The following is a 24814-nucleotide window of genomic DNA, read 5'->3' on the forward strand; positions in this document are numbered from 1 at the left end:
GATTCTGATCTGGTTTCCAATTCCAGATATGAGTTTATTTACACTGAATAGATCTCTCAGCCAATCAGAAAGCTATAGGTTACCCATTAAGGCTGTGTGCCACTATTACACTGATGTGTACTTCTTGTCAGACTGGTTGCTTCTAAGTAGCTTAGACCTCTAGTTGCTCTGACAATTGTTGGCCACTTTCTCCCAGTATCTCATGTAGCACTTTCCAGCACTAGACAGGCTAACTATCTGGGGACTGGTTCTTTTTCAGATTCCAGCCAGACTCTCCATGATCTGTGTTGGCAACATATGGTGTCTTCAGCAATAGGGTCCTACCTTTTGCCTGAGGCAGGAAACCCAGTGCTTTGACAGAAAACTGTTTTGTTTGGGGGACCTTGTAAGTCTTTCTGATAAGCAGCTCATTGTAGGTAGCAACCAATTTTTCAGGCCAGAAACAGAAGAAAAAAAAAATTATTAAGCTTAGGGTTCACCCCCTGCTCTCCAGGGCCCTTCTTTTCAGGTGCTCCCCCCTTACTCCTGTCAAGAGTTATATCTTTTAGTCTATCTCCAAGGATAAAGGTTTCTATAGTAAAAGTTCATTTTGGATTTAGTTTTTTGTTTGTTTTTCTACACCCTCCCTTTCCCCTCTCCCCAAATCCTTCTATCCCTATTCTCTGGGCCTTGAGTTGCCTATGCAGTATGTCAAGCTGGTCAAGGCCAGGAATTGCAGATAAGTGAGACCATACAGTGTTTTACTTTCTGTGATTGTGTGAATTCACTGAGTATGATCTGTTCCAACTCTGTCCATTTTTCTGCAAATTCCATTGCATCATTTTTTTTTTTTTTTTTTTTACTGTTGAGTAGAATTCCATTGTATGAATATACCACAACTTTGTTATCCATTCATCCAATGATGGGCACCTAGGTTGATTCCAGTTCTTAGCTATAATGAATTAAGCAGCTATAAACATGGTTGAGCAAATGTCTCTGTAGTGAATAACTAGATAAGGGAATAACTGTGTCTGTTGGTAGCTGTATGTTCATCGTTCTCAGGAATCTCCATTTTGACTTTCACAGTGATTGTACAAGTTTACATTCCCACCAACAGTGCATGTGGGTTCCTCTTTCCCCATATCCTCACCAACATTTGTTTTTGTTAGATTTTTCAATGATTGTCATCCTTACTGGAGGATGATGGAATCTCATAGTTGTTTCAATTTGCATTTCCCTAATGGTTAGAGGTATTGAACATTTTCTTAAGTTTGTGATAGCCATTTATATTTCCTGAAGCAGAATTTACTGCATCGTTAATCAACATCCAAGGCAAATATCATTTTTTTTTGTGAAATTTCCATACTCCTGGAGAGCGATTTACTCCCTTGCCATTGTACTGTCCCTAACCTTTGTCTAGGGACCAAAGCTACAGTATTAATAGAGTTTTAGAAGTGCAGGTATATAAGAAATGGAGCAGGCCATATTTGAAAGGAATAGGGCCTAAACACTATATAGCCAAATCAAGTTGTGAACAATATTTCTGAAATGTTCCTGGAGCTAGTCACTAAAAAATAGGACCTTGTTTTTAAGTAAACAAGGGTATTCCTTAACTATAATTCTAATCTAAGAACATTAACAATATTCAACAGTATATGGAAAGCTCTATAAATTCTCCTCCAAAGAAAACTACTTAAAGATAACTGCACATCTTTCATAAATAATTACCTCACAGTCAGTGATGAATAATACCCTAGGAGTTGGTTTGGGATCACCAGGAACAGATATTTGAAGATAACTTTGAATGATTAGGGAAGAGGCACCAGATCTGACAAAAAGCACAGGTGCTGGTCTTGGAAATGGATCAACATATTGCAAGTTAAGGATATTCCTCATAGGGTCATTGGGAGGCTGGACACAGGCATTTATGCAGCTGCTCAAGCAGGTGCATGAGGCAGGCAGCAGTCTCAGCTGCTACTCTATTATTCTGGCAGAGAATTTCAGGCTCCAAGAGAGAGTTGTCAAGAGTAGCTGGGCCTCAGTCCCTGAAGGGGGTTAGTAGAGGCTTTTAGTTACCAGGAAATTAGCAGGAACCCAGTTTCTTGATTGGGGGTACAAAGTTAAAAGAAAAATGCAACAAGGCATGCAAGAAGCTGGACAGGTCAGGATTCAGAGACAGAATAAGACCTGTCTGGGCACAAAGGAGGCAAAGGAGACTGCTGTAGTCTTTGAGGACAAGTGCAAATTCCTTAGTTATAAAGGGGACTCCTTTTTCTTTAGCAATTAGCCATATGGCTGCAGTCCAAGACAGCTTGGGAACATCCAGAAGTAAGTGAAAAATAGCAGGCTGGTATCATGGTATGGAAGCTTGAGGACAGCTGGGCTTAGGAGGCTCTTGTAACTATGCCTGAGGGCTTGAGGCAAGAAAAACAATGACTCTGAAAGTGACAAGATGGGAGTTGAAATACTCTGGTTAGGTGCCAATAAGGGACAGGTAAGAAGTTGGAGAGATTCATATAGATGTTAGCTATTCAAATTTATTACTACTTACTATTTTTGCTCTTCTTATCAGTCTTATTAAATTGGGGAAAAAATCTGTGTGTATAATTCACCCAAGATTTGCATGTTGTTGGTATCACTGATCTGTGGTCTTCCTGGACCTCACCATCTCTTGAATTTAGTATACTTCTCCCAAGAGGCTCAGAAGACTTCAAACATTTTTGTTCTCAGTGGAGCATGGTGGCACCCACCTGATCTCAGAGCTACATAGGTAGAAACAAGATCTTGGGTTTAAGGTCAGTCTGGTGTGGGGGGGGCATAATAAGATTATATCAAAGAAAAGAAGCAATCTTGCTTCATTAATCTCTCTAATGACCCTCTTACCAACCATGTATAGATAGAACTATAAGGGAGGTAGAGATTATTTTTGCACTGATGAATCATACCCTCTGATGGAAGAACACAACCAACCCAAAAAACAGCTTTTTTTTTTTTTTTTTTTTAGACTCACAATGTAGACCAGGCTGTACTTAAACTCAGGGTGATCCTGCCTTCACATCCCCAGGGCTGAATTGCAGATATGGACTACCATGCCTGGCTTAGCAAAAGCTAACTATACTGCAGTAAGGAAGCATAGAGATGCTAGGATGCTGCTTCTGTGGAAGAGTCCTTTTTTCATGGCTCAGAGAGCAGTAAGCTATGTTCAAGAATTTTCCTAGCAGCATTACTCACTATATCCAAAAATAGGAAAGAACACAACTGCCCATCAGCAGTGGAAGAGCTAAATACCCTGTAGTATATTAGCATTGCAAAGCAATGAAAATGAATTAATGAGCAATTATAGATACACACTACATCATGGATAAATCTTACAAACATAATTTGGGGCAGCATTTTTGTGACAGATGCAAAAGAGCACATGTTATGGCATTCTTTTCACATGAAGTTCAAGAAGTAAAGAAAGCTAAACTATGGTGTAGTGTTTGGGTACTCAAACAGACAGCAAAAATGTAATTAAATGCATAAATTTATTTCCATCAATATGTTCATAAGAGAGAGAACTAAAGTAAGCTAATCCATCCCTCCTTATTGACTTTCCTGGCCACTGATCTTCCCTGTTTATGTGGACAGGGGAGCTAGGGAAAATGGGCTGCTTCAACAATTCTCAGTGAGGCTTTTTTAATACAGAGAATGGTGCATAGGCAGACATAGTGGTGCATGCCTTGAATCCCAGCAATTGTGGAGCTTAAATAAGAGGAATCTGAGCTACAAAGACACAGTATTGGGCTGGAGCGATGGCTTAGCGGTTAAGCACTCGCCTGTGAAGCCTATGGACCCCAGTTCGAGGCTCGCTTCCCCAGGTCCCACGTTAGCCAGATGCACAAGGGGGCGCATGTGGTCTGGAGTTCGTTTGCAGTGGCTGGAAGCCCTGGTGCCCATTCTCTCTCTCTGTCCCTCTGTCTTTCTCTCTGTGTCTGTCACTCTCAAGTAAATAAATAAAAAAATGAACAAAATATTTAAAAAAAGACACAGTATCAACAAACAAATAAACAAAAATATAGTTCAGGTTTGAGTGAGCTGGGCAATCAAAGATCTGTCAGACTTACTCCTCCTGCCCACCTCTGAGGCTGAGTGTTTCCCAGGACTGACACAATGTGATTATAGGTAGCTCTTTGTGCACATACTTAATGTCACTTCAGGGATTTAGAAATCTCTGGCTTTCTTTGCTCTCATCCATTTGTGCAAGAAATAATTATGAACATTCACTTTATGCCCGCCTGTGTTCTTTCTACATGCTAAAGATACAACTTTCATCAAGTTTATAATGTGACATGTAAGATAGAAAGATGAAAAAAAAATAAAAATTTTAATATGAGCCAAAGCAGTCAATTGTGGGTAAGACCTACAAAGGTAGAATGGTAACCATACTGAGTATAAAGAAATGAGCAGGAAGAGGGGTGAGAGAAGAGCAAAGGACACATGTTCATGTGACTAGGAAGGGGAGAGTATGAGGGGAGAGATGATGGGGAGAGGTAGTTTCCAGAGAACATGTAGGATGAGAATCAACTAAAACCAGTGGCATTTGAAAATGCCAGAATAAATTATATCTATATTTATTCCCCCCCCTCTCTTCCTTGATGAAATATAAGGTTTAATAAAAGTAAAAAAGAAACAACTTTTTACTTAAGGCTTCATAAAGTAGAATTTATATGTAACTAGACCCTTTTTGGTATTAGACATCTGGATTCAACCTAAATGAAGCTGAGAGGAACTGTTGCATCTTTGTTATCCCCTTATTATTGCACCTTCAGCTAGGTATAATGTATGAATTAGAAGTATTTTAGAATACATATATTTTAAAAAACTGAACTTATACAAAAGATCACATACCCATCCTGGTAGGTAAGATCTTGAAATGACAGGTATGTTATAATTTTAAAGTATTCATTTTTAGAAGTATTTTATTTATCTATTTATTTGAGAGAGAGAGAAAGGCAGATAGGGGGAGAGAATTGGAATCCCCAGGGCCTCTAGCCACTGCAAATGAACTCCAGATACATGTGCCACCTGTGTATCTGGCTTATGTGGGAACTGGGAAATCTAACCTGGGTCCTTAAACATTGTAGGTAAGTGCTTTAATTGCTAAGCCATCTCATCAGCCCCAAGAATTCATTTTTTTTTCAAGGTTTGTGGTTTGGTATCATCAGAGGATATGTGCATATCATTATTTGCAAGAATAATGTATTAATACACTACTTGGAGTATATCCTATGATCTCGATGTTCAACAAAACAAATTATAATCTTTTATAACCCAAGGTGTAACTTTCATACAGTTATTAACAATAAAGTTTGGTACAAAACTCTTAACTCATGCTTTGTTCTTTTCTTACTTCTTTTTTCATGAAGAAATTGGCCTGATTCACTTTTGTGTGGGGGTTGTTTTTAAAAAATTATTAATTTATTTTTAATGACAACTTACATAATTATAGACAATAATCCATGGTAATTCCCTCCCTTCCCCCCCACTTTACCCTTTAAAACTCCACTCTCTGTCATACCCCATCTCCCTCTCTATCAGTCTCTCTTTTATTTTGATGTCATCATCTTTTCCTCCTGTTATGGTGGTCTTGTGTGGGTAGTTTCAGGCACTGCGAAGTCATGGATATCCAGGCCCTTTTGTGTCTGAAGGAATACTTTGTAAAGAGTCCTACCCTTCCTTTGGCTCTTACATTCTTTTTGCCACCTCTTCTGCAATGGACCCTGAGCCTTGGAAGATGTGATAGAGATATTTCAGTGCTAAGTACTCCTCTATCACTTCCTCTCAGCACCATGGTGCCTTCTGAGTCATCCTAAGGTCACTGCCATCTGACAAGAGAAGGTTTTCTAACCAATAGTGAGAGTAGCATTAATATATGGGTATGAACATTAAGAGAAGTGCTTACTAGGCAGTTTGATGAGCGTAGTATGTACATTTAGCCAGACAACGGTTTTGTGGAGTAGAAGTTTTGGAGGTATGTCCTGGTGGTTCTACCAATTGCATTGATGTCTATTGTGACTACTCCTTTTTCATTTTTGATTTTGTTAATTTGACAGTTCTCTTTTTTATTTTATTTATCAAAATGGCCAGGGGTTTGCCAATCTTGTATACTTTTTTCAAAGAACCAGCTCTTTGTTTCCTTGATTTTCTTAATTGTTTTCTTAGTTTCTACTTCATTCATTTATGCTTTGGATTTTGATTATTTCTTTCTGTCTGGAGCTCTTACGGTTCTATTATTCTTGTTTTTCCAGTGCTTTTATGTAGATGGCTGGTTTATTAGTTTTAGATCTCTGACCCAGAGCCAGAAGCAGGTATACCAGGATCAGGGATCTTGGAGGTGGGAAACAAACCAGGAGTTCCAGCCTACTCACTCCATGCCAAACTAATAGTTTTTGTTTCCTTATTTATTTTTAAATTTTTTATTGACAACTTCCATAATTGTAGACAATAACCCACGGTAATTCCATTCCTCCTCCTCTTTTCCCTTTGAAACTCTACTCTCCATCATATTCTCTCCCCTTCTCAATCAGTCTCTATTTATTTTGACATCATCACCTTTTCCTCCTATTGTGATGGTCTTCTGTAGGTATTGTCAGGCACTGTGAGGTCATGAATATCCAGGCCATTTTGTGTCTGAAGGAGCAGGATGTAAGGAGTCCTAACCTTCTTTTGGCCCTTACATTCTTTTCACCACCTCTTCTGCAATGAACCCTGAGCCTTGGAAGATGTGATGGAGATATTTCAGTGATGAGCACTCCTTTGTTACTTCTTCTCAGCGCTATGGTGTCTTCTGAGTCATCCCAAGGTCACTGCCATCTTAAAAGAGAAGCTTCCCTAACCAAAAGTGAGAGTGACATTAACATATGGGTATGAACATTAAGAGAAGTAGTGCTTACTGGGTAGGTTGGTGAACATAGTATATTCTTTTAGCCAGACAATAGCAGATGTTACACCCCTAGGGCTCACTACTACCCCTGTTATAGGTTTTCTGTATCAGGGATGTATTCCCTCCCACGAAGCGGGCCTCTAGTCCAACCAGAGAGTGGTTGTTTTCCCCATAACATACATGAGGATTCACCTTTTTTTGTCAGCATAAATTTCCTTTAATTTTAATTTCTTCGTAGGATTTCACTTTGAAGTTTAAACTGTCAAGTGAGTATCAAGTTCTATAGTTGGATAATACTGGATTTCAAGTCATTTACAAATGAAAATGAAAATGAGAAATTTTTAAAAATTAAGTTTCATCTTCTGTAATATATAATTCCTTATAATCTTCATCTTCTGCTGGTTGGTCCTTTCTTTGTTGGCAGGTGGTGATCTATCCTGTTCCCCTGTTCCAGATATACACTTAACTGACAGTGGTCTCTGAAGTAGAGAATTTGAGCTAGCTCTTAAAATACCTAAATTAGATGAATAATTCTGGGGGGATACAGAGAATTTTGGACCACCTCTAAATCTTCATCCTCATTAATCTTTTATATATTTTGGTAGGCAGCAATGTAGACCTCTAAAGATTTGCCATGAAATAACATTTCAGTTATGATGAATGCTGAAAATATATTCTTTATGCCCTTTATTTTCTGCTTTTCAAAATTGTCACCAGCTTCCTCCAGGTGACAAGTTGTTGGGGTAGCATCCATTGTAGCTCTTTGTAATTCAGTTTCTGCCTGTGAAATGACATGTTGATCAGATGGGTTTCAACCATGGATTCCCCTCTAACTGAACTAATTGCTTGGCTTCTCCATTTCTTGCAACTGATGTTGCATTGAGGGCCATAATACTCAGCATTTAAATTAATTATTTTTAGCACCTCCTAGGCAATATAAGTACTTCAAAACATATTGGATCCATTTAATGTCCTCATTCCTTTATGCTGTTGCTGGCATATATTTTAATTCTATGCCATACACCTCACAATATATTGCAATTATTTACAATTTTTACCTGTTTATATATTTTTATACATATTTACCCAATTCAACATTTTTATTCCTTCTAACAAGTGTATGCTTCCATCTGGGGTGGTTTTCCTATAGCCTAAAGAATTTCTTTTAGGAAAGACATAATGGCATGGATATTATAAACTTTATTGTCTAAAACAGTTCTGTTGTCTCTGAGCATAGATTTCTGGCTACTGTCTATGTTTTGTTCAGTCCCTCTCCCCCTTTGGCTTTCAAAGATGTCATTCCATAATCTTTTGCTACACAGTTTCTGCTAAAATGTTAGTTGTCATCTTTAATGTTGGTCCTTTAAAAATGATGCTTTTAATATCCCTTGCAATTTTTAGTGTCATCTCCTTAAATTTGGACTTTTTATCAGTTTGGCTAAAACTTCTAAATAATATGCCTCAATGAGGTTCTCCTTGTATTTATTCTGCCTGAGGCTTTAACTTTGATTTGTGTTGATAGCTTTAAATGACTTGAGGAAATATCTTCATTATATTCCCTCTGTCCATATTTCTCTGATCGCCTACTGGAATTTGTACAATACTTGCATTAGATCTTTTGATTACTTTACATATCATTTATGCTCTCATAACTGGTCATATGAATTATGAATCTCTGCATTCACAATTGTTTGGGTAGAAAAGAAGTTTTTCTACCCAAAGCTTAGAGTAACAACAATCTATGGGTATAAACATAAATATTTAGAAGTCAGTTTAACAACATGCCCATTTAGCCTAACAACAGTGGTGACTTCCCCCTTAAGGCCTATGACTTCTCCAGCCATGATTTTTGGACCATATTTGCAGTGCCACGCATGATTTTCTTCCAGTTGAGTGGCACTAATTCCATAAAGTGTTTGTGTTGGGCATGGTAGTGCACACTTTTAATCCCAGAACTCAGGAGGCATAGGTAGGTGGATCGCTGTGAATTTGAGGCCACCCTGGGACTACATAGTGAATTCTAGGTCAGCCTGGGCTAGAAAGTGAGACCCTATCTTGAAAACCAAAAATAAATGTTTGTTGATTACTCCAATAATATTATGCCATTATTCCATCCATGGCATAACTTGTCTAACAGGTCAGTGTGATAGTATGCAGGATCCACGGGCAGATAAGACCATTGATAATTTTTCTTCTCTAGCAGCTTGCCTTTCAGAACTATGAAGGCTAGTCAGTAGGGAGGAAACTCCCAGTAAAGTTCCAGCTTGACTTTTATGTGCTGTAACTGAAGTATGTGGTGTCTTCAGCAATAGGTTCTTACCATCTGGTTTTGTTGGTCGACCAAATGCAGTGACAATAGCCTATATTGTTTGGAGGTCTCAGAGCTGCCCTGACCAAAAGTTCATCCTATATTTGGGAGTAGGATTTGGATTTAATGGTGCATAGCTTCAGGGGGGCAGCATAATCCAACCATACAGGACAATTTTTTCAAATTCTCTTACTTTGTTTTGGTTAACTCACATTCCCTAAGAGGCTAACACCTGAAACCTTCCCTCAACAACACACCTCCTCCAGCAAGGCTTCACCTTCCAAATTGCCATCAGCTGGGAACCAAGCATTCAAAGCACATGAGTTTATGAGGGACATCTGTTTCAACTCAGCACAATTGATTATTTGTTTATAACCCATTTATATTTTCCTTTTACATTTTATTTATTTATTTGTTAGGATTTTGAGCAATCCTTTGTCACTAAATTAAATTTTGTGGAACACCTTGGTTCATTCTTTATGTACCTATTTATAAGAATTAATACCACAGGGTCTCTCATCCAAAACCACGGGGCTTTGCCAAGAAATTGCTAGGCTCTGGATTCCAAATTTTGTCTCCTAGCCTGTCAAGTTTGTCAACCATCAGTTACTTTGGACACAAAAGTCTCATTGGTAAGAAGCAGCTTTATGTAAAGTCACATCTGTAGGTTTTTTTTATTTTGACAGGTAGTTTTTAGATCTTTGGTATTTTGTAGAATGTATTTCTGGGCTAGAGAGATGGCTCAACAGCTAAAATTGTGTTCTTGCAAAGCCTGGTAGCCCAGGTTTGATTCCCCAATACTAATGTAAAGTCAGATGCACAATGTGGTACCTAAAATTAAAAGGGGATACAGGCAAACCATGGCACCTTGGATCAATTTTTTAATTACTGAGCTAAAGTGTTTGGGAGACTGTAGTGATCAAAGAATATTTTCTTACCTAAGAAAGGCCAAATAATGTCAGAATCTTCTATGAGGGTTAGCCAGAAACAGGAAGAACAAATGCTAGACTTTAAAAAATGTAAGAGGGAGACAGAAAAAAAATTAAAATTACCTATCTCTTCATTTAACAATTGCAAGAAATGAACAATCTTTAGTAGAAAAACAACTAGAGAAAGAAAGAGATGAAAGGGTCCAATGGGACATTTGAGACTCAGGCTCTGGTTGTCTTCTGCTTTTAGGCTTTTGTATTGTTTAACAATAATTGTTGGAGTCATTTCTAATAATCTATACCTCTCTCCTTCAGAAAGTCATTCAGTTTATGTTATAGATTCTGAATTTTTACATTGTGGAACTTAATCTGATTCATGAACAGGGACTGACCTTTTTACTGGATGATCATGATCCTGAAAGAATAAAAACTGGATATTTTATATGCAGCAGTTACCTTCTCATTGCAGGAAAAAAACACCTGACCAGAAGCAGTTTATGGGAGGAAAGGGTTCATTTTAGCTTATACTTTCAAGGAGAAATTTCATCACTGTGTGGGGAAATCATAGCAGAGTAGGCAGGTGGGGCATCACATCCATTCACAGTAGCAGGAAGGAAATTCTCTGAGCATGATAGTACTGTTAAGTAACCCTGGACTATAAAATTCCAAGGCCTGCAACCAGAGACATATCACTTCCAGTAAGGCTCTACCTCCCAAAGGCTCTATCAGTTGGAGACTAAGTAGGAGGCTTAATCTCAAGCCCTTGAGGCTATGGAAGACTTTTACATTCAAACCGTCAAAAATGTCATGTACTCTCAGAATGGTTTTCCAAGAGAATGACAGCATTAATTTCAGGAGAATATGCAAATGGGGTTGATGGGATGGGAATTAAGAAGGAAACCATTTGGAGTGTATATTTTCTGTAGTCATGATACCTGAAACATCACAAAGTGTTACATATTAAAACAAAATCTATTAACAAGGACAAAAACATCAAGACAGAAACAAATCTATATAGAAACAAATCTATAGACAAAAACAAATCTATACATATATCAAAGTGACAAGAATTGATTCAAGAAAGTCCTTAACACAGCACTCCAGATATCTTTTGGGAAATTTAGTGTAAAGACAAAAAGACTGGGAAAATAAAGCTTGAACTATAAACATGAATTTTAGTTTTTTTTTCCCAATAAATATAGGCATTGAAGAAATAACAACTTAGATGTGATGAGCATTGCCCACATTTACACATATGAGAAATGCTGAGTTCAAGTTTAAAGAAGAATTAACCTGAATATCTTATTGTAGGAAAAAACACAGCACATATCAATAAAACATAAAACTGGATTGAAGGAGTCCCAATTGACTGAATAGGAACAATTTCAGTACTAAAAAAAGTGATATGATGTACTGTGATATAGTGAATGAAATGTAATAAATACTAATTCTAAAATAAGGTGGTTTTGGCAAAAGGAAAGAGATTTTAATAATATAGAAAAATTTGAAATATTATAATTGAGAATCCATTAATGTAAAGTTGATCCAGACAGTGATTACTATGATGCCAAAAGCAGTGGATAAGATGTTGGAATAATTACTCAGTTCTCATATTATTGCCACTCAGATTATTTATTAATTGCAAAATATATACTTATCAAGTAGAAATCTAGCATCTATCACATTAACCAAGTAATAAAACAGCATTCATCTATAGAGCAAGCTTCCATTATATATTTTTATGTGGTACAATGATAAACACACATAACCTCTGTAGGGTCTTTCCAAGAATATATAACATGTATACAATCATGAGAAACAAACAGATGAATCAGATTGTATGAAATTCTATAAAATAATTTTCTGACAATAGATATAGACTGATGGAATAGGATACAAAAGCCAGAAATAAGCCCATGCTGTATGTCTGATTTTTTAAAATATTTTTTTCTATTTATTTTGAGAGAGAGACAGGGAGAGAGAAAGAGAGAATGAGCATGCCAGAGCCTCTAACCACTGCAAACTCCAGATGCATGTACCACCTTAAAGTCACAAGATATTTAAGGTCTTGCCCAGAGATTAGTGCTCCCCTCACCTTTGGTTATAGAAGCTTCTTTTTGCAAATGGTGGTGACTGCTGGGGAGACTCAAAGCTCATTAACATGCTGAAAAAAAATGAATGTTGAGTGCTCAGGCACAGATGAGACATCTCTGTCATATCATCCAAGGTTCAGGGAACAGTGCAGAGCAGATTATAGAAAGACTGCACAACCCAGAGGATGGAGAGAAGTGGTTTGAGATGCTGTTTCCCAAACATGAAGTGGCTGTTGCATTTTTGACCTCACGGTGAGTGTCATTACCAACAGAAGACTTGCATAATATTAGGACCAATGAATATGATGGTGCATGACTGTAATTTCATCACTCCTTAGTGAGGCTGAGGTAGGAGGATTGCTGTAAGTTCAAGGTCAGCCTAGGGTACAGAGAGAGTTTCAGGTCATTCTAGATCAGAGTGAGACTCTGTCCCCCAAAAAGCCGACAAAAGAAACCTATATATATTAGGCCCATTTGCAGTTCATCATGGATGATGGGAACAAGCCTAAAGGGGGAAAAAAAATAACATAAAAATACAAGGGACTAGCTGGAAAGAAGAAGGGATTCAATAGAAGAGGGATATGGGAAATGGAACAAGGGGAAAAGGGACAAAGGAAAGCAAATGGAGGAAATTGTGATTTAAATACATCATGTACATTATGAAATTGTTAACAAAATACTTTTAAAAAGAATTGGCAAATAGTGAGGGGCTGGAGAGATGGCTTAGCAATTAAGATGTTTGCCTGAAAAGCTAAAGGACCTTGGTTTGATTTCCCAGGACACACGGAAGCCAGAGGCACAAGATGACACGTGTCTGGAGTTCGTTTGCAGTGGCTGGAGGTCCTGGCGCACCCATTCTCTCTCTCTCTCTCTCTCTCTCTCTCTCTCTCTCTCTCTCTCTCTGTCTCTCTCTGTCACATAAATAAATTTAAAAAATTTTTAAGGAATTGACAAATAGAGCTGCATAAAATAAAATAGCTTCTGCAACAAATCAGAAAGGTCTGCACAGCAAAAGCAACATCAGAGTACAGAGGCAGCCTTCAGAATGGGAGAAAATCTTTGGCAGCTATACAACTGCAGGTTGTCAATATCTAGAATATTTAAAGAACTCAATAAACTAAACACCAAAAAAAAAAAAATCCAACAAATGGGCTAATGAATTTAATGGACAGTTCTGAAAAGAAAAAAATACAAATTACTAGTAAATATATGAAAAACAGGTCAGAATTCTTAGTCATCTGGGAAATGTAAATCATGCCAGTCGAATGGCTATCATTAAGAAAATAAAAAAGGGCTGGAGAGATGGCTTAGCGGTTAAGCGCTTGCCTGTGAAGCCTAAGGACTCCGGTTCGAGGCTCGGTTCCCCAGGTCCCACGTTAGCCAAATGCACAAGGGGGTGCACGCGTCTGGAGTTCGTTTGCAGAGACTGGAAGCCCTGGTGTGGCCATTCTCTCTCTCTCCCTCTATCTGTCTTTCTCTCTGTGTCTGTTGCTCTCAAATAAATAAATAAATAAATAAAAAGAAAAGAAAATAAACAAGTGCTAAGGATGTTAAGCTGCATAAAATTAAAAAACAAACTTCAATGGGAATAGTCCAGTCACTATGGAAATCAGATGGAAGTATCCCAAAACATTAAAATAGCACTGTATATGATACAGCTATACCACTCCTAGGTAAACATAAGCACATTGATATCTGCACATCCATATTTATTGCTGTACTGTTCAAAAATAGACAAATTATGCAATCAACCTAGATGTCCATCAACAGAGAAATGCATAAAATGTAAACATACACAATGGAATTTTATTCAGTCATTTGAAAAGTACAGAATTATGTCATTTATAAGAAAATGGATGGAACTGGAGATCACTATGTTAAAGTGATATAAGTCATACTCATAAACATAAAGGTTGCGTGTTTTCTCTCATATGTAGAATCTATATTTTAAAATCATTTACAAATGAATACACATGTATATGTATATGTATATATGTATATGTAATATGAAAGAAGGAGGCTAATTGGGAAGAGGAAGGTAAGGAGTGGGAGCAGAGTAGTGACAAGAGAGGGTAAGGGGGGTGAATATGATTCTTTGAACTTTCCTTTTGGGTTAGCTAAAGACTAGGAAATGTGGAGGTAACAAAGTCTATAGCATATTGCATATGACAAATATTTGACTTGAAAAAAAGAAATGGAAAAAAATCTAGGAGCCAATTAGTAAATGTGATGGTTTTAGAGGCCTGTAGATGTTCAGATACATATAATAGAAAATCCTTTCCTGATGAGATTACAATCATTAGGTAATAAAGTATAATAATGTCCGTACACCACACCTGTGATGATAAGTGCCACAAACAGAGAAAAGGAACATAAGATTGCCTGTTGAGTTCTAATCTTTCAGATTAACCACATAATGGACTAGAACAGAGGTTGGTATAAATCACTTTGAAAATATGGAACTGGTATCTAAGCTTGCCAAACACAGCTAAAACCTGACACTTCTAAATAAAAGTGCTAATTATCAGTAGAGATGTTGGATAAAGTTAGATTATGAAAACTGGTTATATATAACCCTCCTAGAGGGCCTTGGTAAAAAAACATCAAATATTGTCTTTCCTCCAACACGATAGTCCTTCACAGAAGTTCATTCAATGCACCAGAGAGCTCTGCTTAATTTCATCAAAACACAGTACTTCAATTGCTTTTTTTTTTTTTGTAGATTTCAAGCTTCCTTAGAAACCAGATATTATTTAAATGCTTTATATATCTTCTTACAAATAATAATACTTCATTCATGTGCACTCCAATCTTTCCAGTATTCTAACCCCATGATAGTTCATTCTCAATTTAAGTTAATAAATTGGCATTCTGATTTGTAATTCCACCTCTTGAGCTTGCTAAGTAACTTGGTAATGAGCTGGCTAAAATATGGTTCTAAGCCTGTAATCATGATAGTCAGACCCCTACTGTAATAAATTTATCAAGTATAGTTTGTTTTGTTCAACTATTTGCTCACATAGCAGATGCACTTGACTTGTTGGATCTTTACAGTGTACTGCATGCAGTCTTAGTTCTAAAGTCAAGAATCTTACTTACAGCTTCACTTGACTAGTTAGAACTTCTGTGCTTACAGGAAGCTGTGGACTGACAGGAAAATTGTGAAATGCCAGTTCCCAGAATTCCCCATCAGAAATAAATTCCAACTATCCACAATGGAGACTTGACTAATGAAGCAACCTTTATTAGTTGCTTGCTAGCTTACCTGCACTTTCTTCTTTCTATCTTTTATAATTTTTTAATATTTATTTATTTATTAGAGAGAGAAAATGGGCATGCCATGGCCTCTAGCCATTGCAAATAAATTCCAGATGCATGCCTCACCTTTTGCATGTGGGTTTATGTGAGTACTGGGGAATCAAACATGACTCCTTTGGCTTTGCAGGCAAGCACCTTAACTGCAAAAACATCTCTTCAACCCTACTTTCTTTCTTTAACTCCCATCCTTATCTATGTTTTTTTTTTTTTTGAGATTACCTCCTAATAGATTATATGCACTCAAAACCCTGCTCCTAGGTCTTTAATAAATCAATATTTATTGAGCAGTATGTACAGGTACTGTGGCACAAGTTCTAAGAAACACATCTCTTTAATCATCATAATATCATTTCCTTTACAAAGAAATAAATTGAGACTTGAAAGAGTTCAGCATTTGGTTCAACATCACATGATTAGGAGGGGATGCTAGAAAGGAGTATATATGGCTAGCTGGGGACCCAGACACTCCTGTGTTGAGCTGTATAATTCAAAACAGGAGCTATTTAAAAACATTCTGATAGTTTTGTTATAGAGCAATTAAAAAGGATAGTATTAAATGATCAAGAAAAAGCATGAAATATTGTTTTAAATGTTTTTATTTGCAAGCAGATAGCAGATAAAGAGGAGTCAGACAGACAGAATGGGTGCACCATGGTCTCCAGCCTCTGCAAACAAACTCCAGGTACATGCGCCACTTTATAGGCAAGTGTCTTAACCACTGAACCAACCTCTCCAGTCCCCATGAAATATTTTGAAATAAAAACAATTATTAAGAGCACATACACATGTGCACATATACATATGCACATATCTCTAGGCTTAAGTCATAGCTCTAATTTTCAGTTGTGAGACATGAACAACTTGCTCACATATTCTAGGCTCAATTTTATAACTTATAAAATTTATAGTACCCAAGACTTTTGTAATAATGCAGTTTACTCAGACACCTTGCACCCAATGAGTACATGATTTGTGTGTGTGTGTGTGTGTGTGTGTGTGTGTGTGTGTGTGTGTGTTTGTTTTTTTGAGGCAGGGTCTCACTCTAGCCAGGCTGATTTGGATGTTACTGTGTAATTTCATGTTGGCCCCAAACTCACGGCAATCCTCCTACCTTGCCTCCCGAGCGCTGGGATTAAAGGCATGTGCCACCTTGCCTTTTTAGCATATAAATTTAACTTATGAAATATACTATCAGTTCAGGAACTCACTACTATCTACAGAAACTCATGCAGATACAACCAGTACCAGGATTGGCAGGAACTCAAAATATTTTTATGAATGTTATTTATATTACTACATTACAATTTCTCATTTTTTAAAATTTATTTTTATTTTTATTTATTTATTTGAGAGCAACAGACAGAGAAAGAGGCAGATAGAGAGAGAAAGAGAGAGAGGGAATGAGCACGCCAGGGCCTCCAGCCACTGCAAACAGACTCCAGATGCATGCGCCTCCTTGTGCATCTGGCTAATGTGGGTACTGGGGAACTGAGTCATGAACCAGGGTCCTTAGGCTTCACAGGCAAGTGCTTAACCACTAAACCATCTCTCCAGCCCAAATTTTCTCATTTTATACTACAAGGCAAGCTTAACACTATAAACAAAAAGTATGTTTTGAGTATAAAATTCTGAACAATATTGGTATAAACAGTGAAATTAATATTTCAGCAATAGAATTTTGTTTTCTTCATGTCAGCGTTAAGCAAGACTAAAAAAAAATTAAGTATTACCTATCAATTTCAAATGATACAATCTTTCCCTAGCAAGATGTTTTCTTTAGTTGAAAGATGCTGAATAAAAGCAGTAAGGGTAGCTGTCTGCATGATCTTTTGTTTTTAACTATGAATTTACTAAGATTTTATTTAAGTGATACATTTCCTTGAATTAAAAAACTGTTGGTAGGGGCTGCAGAGATTGCTTAGTGGTTAAGTGCTTGCCTGTGAAGCCTAAGGACCCCAGTTCAAGGCTCCATTCTCCAGGACCCCAGATGCACAAGGGGGAGCACGTGTCTGGAGTTCGTTTACAGTGGCTGGAGGCCCTGGTGTGCCCATTATCTTTCTCTCTCTCCCACTTTCTCTGTCACTTTCAAATAAAGAAATTTAAAAAAAAAACAAAAAATTTTAAAAACTGTCGTTAGAGCCCTAGAATCACTATGACATGTATTTAAAATGGTATTAAACAATTTGAGTGATTTCAAAGAACTCAAATGATACACTTTTCAGTAGGAAAAAAATCCAAAGTGTTGCTTCATTGATTTGAGTAGAACTGGTTTATTGAGAACAGGTCAGATTAGCAGCAGCAGCTGGTACTCAGTGAAATACTTCCCTTTCCCACCTACTCTCCAACTGGATTAAGAGAGGCACAAAGGGATTGAAATGACCAAAGTCAAAGCAGGATTTGATAGGATGTCTATGTTTTTGCTCACATAACTTCTAAATAGTCTTAAATATAGGTGTAATCAGTGGAAATAATGGTTGGATAAATCATAAATTTAAGAAGACTTTATAGATCATCTCAAATTTATATATCATATACAAAGTTTTTAAAAGATCTATTGGAATACACAAGTTGAGATTTCTTACAGTAAATTGCCCCATTCTTCTGTCCCAGCGAGCTGCATAAATGCACCTCTGGACTTTGTATGTTTTGACACACTTGAAAAAAGTAATATCCACAGATCTACTACATTATCACTTAAGTTCAGTAAAGGACATGGTTGTTAACTTTTCCCTTTTCTCTTATCCTTTTATACACTCACAACGACTGAATTACTCATTCATTTATTTTTTGTTTTTTGATGCATTACCCAGTCTTAGCCATTTGGACATGTGTTGATAACAAGGGGGAAGTTAAGAGCACTCTACTTCTTACAGTGCTTAAGAGGAAAAAGCCAAAGTACATATTCCAGCAATGTGGGAGAAGTGGCAGGATGGGAAGATGTAGCAGAGGCAAAATCCAAAAGCCTTGAGTTGATTGGAGAGGCCTCTCAGGTTCTTGGATTTGTCTAAAACATGGAAGAAATTACATACAAAAAGGCTCCAAATGCCTAGTGACTATGTAAGTCTGCTAATGCAATAGTTTCATGTTGGAAATAGGAACACAGGATTGGAAAGAAGGCAGGAATTTCATCCAGTCGACTATTGCTCTTTATACTTTATTCAGAAACCCATGGTAAGCCACTGACTAGTGGAAAAGAAGCAATGTGATCATTTTTGTTGCTTTAAAAAAAAAATTGCAGGGCATTGTGGCACATGCCTTTAATCCCAGCACTAGGGAGACAGAAGTAGGAGGACTGAGGTGAGTTCGATGCCACCCTGAGACTATATAGTGAATTCCAGGTCAGCTTGGGCTAGAGTGAGACTCTACCTCAAAAAAACAAAAAAAAATTTTGTTGTTATTTATTTTTTAAGAGAGATAAAGAGAAGAAGAGAGGGTAAGGGACAAAGAGAGAGGAACAGAGAGAGACAGAGGGATGGAATGAAAACAGGCACACCCACACATAAAACCATATACACAAAGTGGCACATACATGCGGGATTCACTTGCAGAGCACAGAGACCCAGGTGTGCTGTGTTATCATTCCCTCTCCATTAAAAAAATAGCTGGTTAAAGTTTGGAGGTGTGATATGTATCTGTAAGTATAAAATATATGAAACACTGCAGGACACAGCGTTCTGAGTAGGCCAACTAGGTAGGGAAGAGGCCTTGGTAAATTAAGATGGAAAGTAATCACTTCTCCTTCCTGGCCTGTAAGAAGTTCCCACCATTGCCCTGCCTTGCTGGGCAGGCCTGATAGCTTCCTGAAAGTCGCATACTGGACACACAGTAAATCAATCAGCGCCTCTCACCTTCACCCACGTCGACCAACTATATACTCTGGATTGGCAGGTCTTCCCATCCAATAAAAGTTCAGTTCCCACAGAAACCCTGGTTTTCTGAGCTCTCACAACCCCCTCCTCTCTAAGGAGTCTGTGCTCTTTCCCTTTCCTCTCCTCTTACTCTAAAATAGACTTTATTCTTTTAAAATACTTTCCTGCACCTTAATTCTTTAGTGGGCAGAGAAACGTACCCAAAATTTCTCCTGGATACTTCCTAGGCAGTATCATATATAATTTTGTAGGAACCACAGCAAAAAAAAAAAAAAAAAAAGATACATTGTCATTTATGACTGTTTATATAAAATTTTCCCTTCTTTGACCTCTTTATAACTTTTCTTTAAATTTTCTTTCTTTTCTTTCTTTCTTTAGTCTTATATACCCCTCCATCTCTCTTTAGTAAGGTTATTGGTGTCCACTGCTGGATAAATAAGGTCTCAGATGGGGGTGGGGAGTGCTGTTAGAAAAAGTGGGAAATGAAAGTAGAGTGAAGCCTTGGCTCAACAGCAGAGACAGCCTTTATCCTGAGAAGGGCTATGACCAGGCAGGTCAGCAGCAACTTCCCTTACAGACTAGAAGATAATTATGGGGATAATTATAGGAGTCCTTGGAATTCTTGGTAGTAGAGCAGTCCACCTTGCCTCAGGGCTTATGCCACTACAGGAAAGTGATAACTGGACAGATGATTTGAAGCAGTCCAGGAAAGTGATAATGGGGATGGGTGGAATGGATCATTCTGGGAATGTGATAAATTGGGAGAGATGCTTGGGTCACTTTTGGGAAACAGAGGTTTACAATGAAATGACAGTTAGAGTCCAAAATGGAGATATTCTATTATTCCTAACTCTGTCATTATATAGAAAGCCAGGGTAGGAATGTTATAGGAGCAAGCTGGTTCCAGTCTGATCATGGGGTCAAGGTGTATGTGTGGCCCAGTGGGATTGTGGCAAGAACATGGATTTGGTCTTATCTGAAGAGATGGCATACTGGAAGGCAGTCTCAGAATCCCAAGGAGTTACAGGTACTTCTGAAACCATTAGGAACTGGAGATGCTGAAACAAGCTGTGTAAGTAGGCAAGTAAAAGATTAAATTATGATATTGCAAAGCAGAAAATTTTCAATAAATGTGAGGGAGGCCTGGAAGACAAGAGGATGAGTTTTGTTCAGAAGAAATAAGTGAGCTTAATAGGAATATGTCTATAAGAATTGCAACCCAGAGCAGCAGGTATCTCAGCTGGTCACAGAGATGTGAAGTCATATGCAGAAAAAGATATTAATCTGGCCATTTTAAAAGCTAATACAGGGTTGGAGAGATGACAGGGGAAAACAATGACATGTTCAGAGGGTGGATATTACCTCCTGGATAAAATCAGATGGACAATAGAAACAGGATAGTGTGTCAAACACTGGCAAGGGGAAGATGACCATAACACCCATAAGCCCACCCCCAACAATACACTTCCTAATTCAATTCCCAAATTGCCACTAGTTGGGGACTTAAGCATTCAGAACATATAAGTTTATGAGGGACACTAGAATCAAACTGCCACATTCTGCCCTTGAAATCCCTGATAAACTAAACCATACATGATGCAAAATGCAATACATTCAGTCCAACTTCAAAAGTTCCCATAGTTTTTATTAATCCCAATGATGTTCAAACATTCCTATAGTCCAAGATCTTTTAACTGAGTTGTACTACCAAAAGAAAACCTTAATGGCACAGAATAAATACACTGTAAAAGATGGCAATGGGCATAGCAAAGAAATTGAACTAATACAAGATTTAAAACAAACAGGGCAAACATCAAACTCTATAGCTCTAATCCAACAACTTTTCAATGACAAGCCTCCAAGTTTGAAAATTCTAACCCATGACAAGTCTCTGGAGGCTCAATTCTGCCTTCCAGCTAGGCTACTCACAGTCCCAGAAAACTTCATCCAGTGATGGCAGTTCTCCTTGGCAACCATCCCATAATCCTAGCATCTCCATTGGGTCTCCACTGAAATCCATGGTTCATCCTCATGGCTCCATTGGCTTACCATGCTGGTAATTCAACAAGCCTCCTTCATATTGCCCATGGCCATTTCCTATAGACAAAACCTTGTTGCAAATCCAATGATCCATTTTTTTGCATTTGTTGTACTCCACAATACCAGGTGGACTACCAATTTATCAATCAAGGGGGAGAGGGTATAAAGCAGACTTTGAAGAACAAAAGACTCCTTCAGCATTCAAGCCCCTTCAAATGAGTCTGAATGCTTCCTGTTGTTCCAGTGCAGATCAGCTGGCCCAATCTCGAAGGCTATAATCTCTCTAACAATTGCTGCTGAGTGGGCAGAAATTTTGGCTCAAAGATTATCAATTTTTATTCTGTGCCATATCCCTCTACTCACACTAGTCCATTTCTATACAATAGAACCTTGTACAAGGTCTCAGAACATGGGCATAACAGCAAGCCTCTCACACAAACTGCTTTGAGCCTAGTCCAGGCAAAGTTCTTTCTCACCCTCATAAGGCAAACCTCATAGTCTACAGTTCTTACTGCACTCAGGTCTTTCAACTCTGATCAGAAGGGTCCATCACTCTGTACATGCATCTTGTAAGCCAAAATTTCAAATTCTTCCACATCCCTCCCTCAAGTCAATTCCAATTAACAAAGACACACAGTTAGTTTTCTAGCAGCAATGATCCCACTTCTTGGTACCAATTTTACTGTTGCAGTTTGTGTTGCTGGCAGAAAACACTCAACCAAGAGCAGCTTGTTGAGGAAAGGGTGTATTTTAGCTTAAAGACTCAAGGGGAGACTCCATGATGGCTGGAGAAAATGATGGCATGAGCAGAGGGTGGACATCACTTCCTAACTAACATCAGATGGACAATAGCAACAGGAAAGTGTGTCAAACACTGGCAAGGGGAAGATGGCTATAACACCCATAAGCCCGCTCCCAACAATACTCTGCCCCCAGGAGGATTCAATTCCCAAATTTCCACCAAATGGGGATTTAGGCATTCAGAAAACATAAGGTTTTGGGAGACACCTGGATCTAACTTTCACAGGTTCGTAAAAAAGTAGAGAAATATCTAAGAGATCTATTGTTATAAACAGAGAATCATGCATTTTGCAAACATTAAGAGCAGAAATATATTTAGGTAAACTTGAATTTTGAATTTTTCCACATCCAGAATGCAATATCCATTGGGTAATCCAACACATGGCTGAATGCCAGAATTTATTAATATACTCATGTTAAAATGTATTGTCTAAAATATATCTTAATTAGAAGTTTAATAACCTTTTAATTTAGAAGTACATATATTTTTTATATCTCTATTTAGGATCAAATCTCTGGTAGGTTGGGAGTGGCTCTTTTCTTTCTAATGTTCCCATGGAAAAAGGAGTTTGGATCTGTACTCTGATGACTTCCAAGTTTAATATCTATCATTTCACCTTTTAAGAGTAGAGATCACAATTTCTTTCAGGAAATGGATGTCAGTTCAAATCTGACTTCTTCAACCTGAAGTGGGGCAAAGAGGGTATATTTTTGGGGGGGGTTCTACTCTTGTTGACTTTTAGACCTTGAAGAACAATCAAAAGGGTGCCCAGATATATGGAATTAGATTGTTATAGGACCCTCTGAGGTGGACTGATAGAACTATAAAGGTGTCTCAATTTTCTTACTGAGTGTCCAGAAGGTCAATTATATTAGTCTTGCATTTTGACTATCATGTCACACTTAGATAATGCTAAAGTCAACTTTAAACCAAACTAGTTAAAATAAATTTTGAAGTTGTTAATAACTCAGTTTCCCCAGTAGTTAATGGGCTGTAGAGATGGGTTAAAGTTTAATAGACATAGTAGGTAATCTAGGTATAGCTTAATTTTAACTTTGATATGAGACATGGCAATATAAATAAATTTACCAACTTATTATAGTTAAGTCTGATTTATATAACCATTAAGGCAAAAAAAAAATACAGATGGGGCTGGAGAGATGGCTTAGCAGTAAGTGCTTGCCTGTGAAGCCTAAGGACCCCAGTTTGAGACTCAATTCTCCAGGACCCATGTAAGCCAGATGCACAAGGCACCACATCCATCTGGAGTTTGTTTACAGTGGCTGGAGGCCCTGGTGTGCCAATTCTCTCTCTCTCTCCCTCTTTCACTCTGTCTGTCACTCTCAAATGATAATATAAAACAATAAAGATAAACAAAGAAAAATTTAAAAATACAGAGAACCAAACTTTATAGGCAGATTTTTCTGGGAAAGTAAATCATGTTAGAAATCTTGCAGGTAGAACAAGAGGCACAAAAGAGGAAACCAGTGGAATCTGGAGAATGGGCTGGAGAACATTCTCAAAGGCCAGTTTTATAGCTGTACTTTGAATTGAAATAGGTTAAGCAAACTTAACCTCAGTTTCAGATTTCATGTTGAGAGGGAGAGGGATTCACTGGCCATTTGCACAGTGAAGGAGGGCTGTGGTCATCTTGGGCTTTGGCAAATTGAATAGCTAAAAGGAACTGTTTAATGGGGTGGAAAGAAGATTGCCCCCCCCCCCCAGGAAAACCTGGGTAGAAGAGCAGAACTAATAGAATGGGAAAAGATCAGAGGTAGAATGCCTCAATAGAGGGAACTTCTTGTCAGTTGCTGTTCTGATATATGAAGTTATCAAGATCTTTAAGAATTTGGAAGTCAGATGTGTCATTTTAGGCCAGTGGGAATCATTGTCCAATTTGTACTGTGACAAAACTAAGAAAAATGAATGAGATGCTTGGGCTTTATGTCTCCTTTTCTAGGAGACATCCTAGCTGGGAAGGTAGTGAAGTTTTGGAAATTTGGGAACTCATGGTGGGGGAGGGGGATAGAAATGCCAGGGTATCTGAGGGTCAGGGGTCCCTTTTCTGAAGACAAGAGGCTGGAAACCTTCTCCTGGAGGACAGGGATTTCAGAAGGAAAGCAGGTGTCCCCAAGTAATTGCTTCTGACTGGAGGATCCCAGGGTAGTCCTTTGAGGACAAGACAAAGAAACTGAGTCTGTCTCTCTCAGGTGCCATAGGAAAACAGATGGACAGAGGTTGTGTTGGATTACCCAATGGATATTGCAAATGACCTCTCTATGGCTGGAGCCAAGAAGAGAGGTGAAAGGAAAGCTTTAAGGCAAGTAACTTACCCTGCCAGGCTGCTGGAAACTTGTTCCAGTGACCTGGGAGTTTTGAGACCCCACCACCACCACCAAAGAGTAGCCTCTGCTTTGTCCTAGCAGTCCAGTCCAGAGGAGTTGTAATTGTCATGTGATTCACTGTGGTAAAAAGTAGAGAGAGCAAACAGGGTGGAAATCAAGGACATCTCAGGATCAAGGGATTAGCCTGGAATGAGCTGCCACTGCCC

The 24814-nt window shown here is 38.1% G+C and overlaps 1 pseudogene; it reads right to left on the reverse strand.

The window, feature by feature from the left end:
- Nucleotides 1-7252: 7252 nt before the first annotated feature.
- Nucleotides 7253-7794, reverse strand: LOC101597215 (annotated as a pseudogene).
- Nucleotides 7795-24814: the final 17020 nt, after the last annotated feature.

Source organism: Jaculus jaculus, chromosome 3 (assembly GCF_020740685.1).
Source record: "Jaculus jaculus isolate mJacJac1 chromosome 3, mJacJac1.mat.Y.cur, whole genome shotgun sequence".
NCBI lineage: Eukaryota > Metazoa > Chordata > Mammalia > Rodentia > Dipodidae > Jaculus > Jaculus jaculus.